The sequence below is a fragment of the Gossypium arboreum genome, chromosome 9 (assembly GCF_025698485.1).
Source record: "Gossypium arboreum isolate Shixiya-1 chromosome 9, ASM2569848v2, whole genome shotgun sequence".
NCBI classification, from domain to species: domain Eukaryota; kingdom Viridiplantae; phylum Streptophyta; class Magnoliopsida; order Malvales; family Malvaceae; genus Gossypium; species Gossypium arboreum.
Genome location: NC_069078.1, coordinates 63504198 through 63508073, shown reverse-complemented (window position 1 = coordinate 63508073; position 3876 = coordinate 63504198). Strand labels below are relative to the sequence as shown.

Genomic DNA, 3876 nt, shown 5'->3' with positions numbered 1-3876 from the left:
TCAATGGTAATAAGTGAAGTCTAAGTGGATTCTTCCTTGGGTATTGTCTTCTCTATTGGTTTTTCCTAAAGTATTTTCCAAACTTCATATTTATTGTAATCTTAGTTAATTAGAAAATTAGTTTAATTTTAAAAACACCTTTTAATTTTTAGGCTAGATAATAAAAATAGAGTAACTACTAGTACTCTTAATCCTTGTGGATACGATATTCCGGTCTCACCATAGCTATACTATTGTTCGATAGGTGCGCTTGCCTTAGGTTGAATTTTTAGTTAGTTTCACAACCATCAATAATCGTGTCATCTCCTACATGAAGTATCAATTCACCTGTACCAACATCAATAATAGTTCTAGCAGTTGCTAAAAGGGTCCTGCCTAGAATTAAAGACACATCATTATCCTCATCCATGTCTAAGGCAACAAATTCTAATGGTTCTATCTGCCAATTGAATACGCATCCTAGTTTGTTTGGGTTTGCCAAGACCTAGTTTTTAAACATTTTATAATGCATGACATTAATACTTGCCCCTAAATCAGCCAAAGCATTATTAACACTTAAACTACCAATTAAATAAGGAATAGTAAAACTCACTGGATCTTTCAATTTGTTGGGTAGTTTATTTTGCAAGATAGCTGAGCAATCTATATTTAGTTCCACATGCGACGAATATCTAACTTCCGTTTGTTTGCCAAAAGCTCCTTTAGAAATTTAACTGAATTGAGCATTTGCGAGAGAGCTTCAATAAACGGTAAGTTCATATGAAAATTTTTCAAAAGTTTAAGAAATTTACCAAATTGTTCATTTGTATAGTCTTTCTTTGTCGTATTGGGATATGAAACTAGAGGTTTATATTCCTTTCTTCCCGATTTTTGTTCACTGTGGCTCACCTCAACCTTACGTTGACTTACCACACTTTCTTGCCTTAGTTCTGGCTTAAGTTCAACTAACCGTTCTTCATCTCGAACCGTAATTGCATGAAGTTACTCTTTTGGATTAGTTTCGGTGTTGCTAGGCAAGCTACCTTGTGGTCTTTCAGAAATCAACTTTGCAAGTTGACCTATTTGGTTCTCGAAGCCCTTGAATCAACGCTTTTTGATATTTTAGTATGGTTTCAGTGTTTTGGAAATGGGTTTCTAACACCAAAATAAACTTCGTCAACATCTCTTCAAGGTTTGGCTTTTTCTCTTGCTAGTAAGGTTGTTGCTGAAAGCCTGGAGGGGGTTGTGCTCTTTGATTTCCTTGACCACCCCAAGATAAATTAGGATGGTTCCTCCAATCTGCATTATATGTTTTACTATAGGGATTGTTCTGAGGTCTAGAATTATTACCCATATAGTTGACTTGTTCGTTCTCTGTGCTAGGGTTATAGGATAAACATTCTGGATTGTTCATCCCTCCTCCATTTGTATCGCACTGCATTATCGGATGTACTGCGTAGAACCATATAAACCATCAATTTTTTTATTCAGAAGTTCTACCTGATTCGACAACATGGTGACTGCATCTAAGTTAAAAACACCGACAGCTTTTGTGTGCTTCGTCTTATTGACTTGCCACTGATAATTATTCAATGGCATCTCCTCTATAAACTGATAAGCGTCTTCAGGTGTTTTATTATTCAAAGTACCACCGGCGGCTGCATCAATCAATTGCCTAGTTGAAGGGTTCAAACCGTTGTAGAATGTTTGAATTTGTAACCATAGAGGTAACCCATGGTGAGGGCACCTTCTCAATAAATCCTTATACCTCTCCTATGCATCATATAAGGTCTCTAAATCCATTTTCATGAAGGAAGAGATATCATTCCTCAGCTTGGCTATCTTAGTCGGTGGAAAGTCCTTCAATAAGAATTTTTTGGTCATTTGATCCCATGTAGTGATAGAACCTCGTGGTAGGGATTTCAACCACTGTTTAGCCTTATTTCTTAATGAGTCACTAAACTAACTAAAATCATGACAAAGGCAAGCGCACCTATCGAATAGTAGTATAGATATGGTGAGTCAGGAATATCATATCCACGAGGACTAAAAGTACTAGTAATTACTATCTTTTTATTATCTAGCCGAATAAATTGAAGGAATTTGTTTTAAATCTAAAATTAACTAAACTAGTTATTAAGAACTCAACAGGAAGCAAATTAGGAAAATATTTGAAGAAAAACCATTGAGATGGACAATACCCAGGAAAGAATCCACCTAGACTTCACTTATTATTCTGAATCTAAATTAAACGATTTATTCACTTGTACCTTGATCTGTAGAAATCCTAAATTATGTTAATATCTCTTTCAAGAATAAGAACAACTAACTCTGGGTTGATTAATTTAAATATCTTTCTAATTAAAACCCCTATTTTCGTATTAACTTGATCTATGGATTCCCCTATTAGATTTGACTTTAATCCGATATATTTATGTCATCCTATTTCTAAGATTGCATGAAACTCTACATAATTATGCTAGATCTACTCTTAAACAGGGACTTTTGCTCCACTGAAGTAAGCACATCACACTTGAATTAATATCTTAAAAATATTAAAGCAAGAAATAAGTATACATAATTAAGAACAAGAAACAAGTATTTATCATGTAATTTAAAAAATGAAATAATAAGATCCATCTTAGGATTCATCTTCCCTAGGTATCTAGGGAATTTAGTTCATAATTTGGATGGAAAACATCTCAAAATTAGGAAAACAGCAAGACATAAAGAAACCTAAAAACTTCTAGAGAAATTGAATGGAGATCTTCAATCTTGAAGGAGATCCTACTACTGAGTTGAATCTGTTGGCGTTCTTTGAGTAAATTCTTCGTTCTTCTCTATGTGTTCTCTTTAGTTCTCTTCTAATATGTATTTAGAAACTTTAGAATGCTTAGAAACCTTAAAAATTGGGTTTTTTTTTGCAAAAAAGAGAAACAGGGTTTGAAATTGACACGGACTGGTACATGAGTATGTGGCAAGCCCATGTGGCTCACACGGCCATGTGCCCAGCCCGTGTGGAACTGCATAGGTCATGTAGTTCCTAAAAACAACTCTTTTTGTCTAATTTTGGCCCATTTTTTCTCCTTTCACTTCCCTATCCTCACCTAATTATAGAAATATAAATTTAAAGGATTAGGAGCATCAAATTCACTAATTCACATAATAAATCATCCAAAAACATGCTAAGCATGGGATTAAAACATGTTACTTTTATGGTTTATTAGTGCTTTTCATTAATAATGAATAATGTCATATTAACAATGTCGGATAGAGTTACAAGTATAGTTGCCATGCCATAGAGTCTATTTGATAGGTGAGAGATTTAATTCTCAGCACATGTTACATTGTGATAGTTCTCTAATTCCTTGAGGGTTGAGAATGTATCACCAGCTCAAATTCCCTGAGGGTATGAGCGTATTGTGGTGTGGTTGGTGGGGTCGATGCATTTATACTTGACTAGCACTTTGGTGCATATACTATTATGTTGGTGGAATGATTTGTGTATACGTCTTCAAATCTGAGTCAGTTAATAGGGGTTGTATTGATAATCAAATATGTGTGTATTGTACTAGTAATTGGTTAATGTGTAAACATGAATATCAAGATTGAATTGAATTATGCAAAATGAGACGCTAATATCTTAAGGGTGCGTTAATATATCAAACAACGAAATGTATTAAATGAATACCGCGAGAGTGATTTACAAATTGGTTATCATGAAAACTTATGTGATTTATTGTTTTAATAGCTTGCTTATTATTATGTAATAAGATGAGTTATAAACATGTTAATTTCCTATTTTTATTGTTTTCAAATTATGTTAGTACCATTGAGTATTTAATACTCAGTGTACGATTTGTTTATTTCCGCATGTAGGTTTCGTTCGAGTTCAAT

The 3876-nt window shown here is 33.8% G+C and overlaps 1 non-coding gene across 1 annotated transcript; it reads left to right on the top strand.

Annotated features, from left to right (window-relative positions):
- Positions 1–1708: 1708 nt before the first annotated feature.
- Positions 1709–1815, top strand: LOC128280957 (small nucleolar RNA R71). Its single transcript, XR_008271174.1, has one exon. It is a non-coding gene; the product is annotated as a small nucleolar RNA R71 (small nucleolar RNA).
- Positions 1816–3876: the final 2061 nt, after the last annotated feature.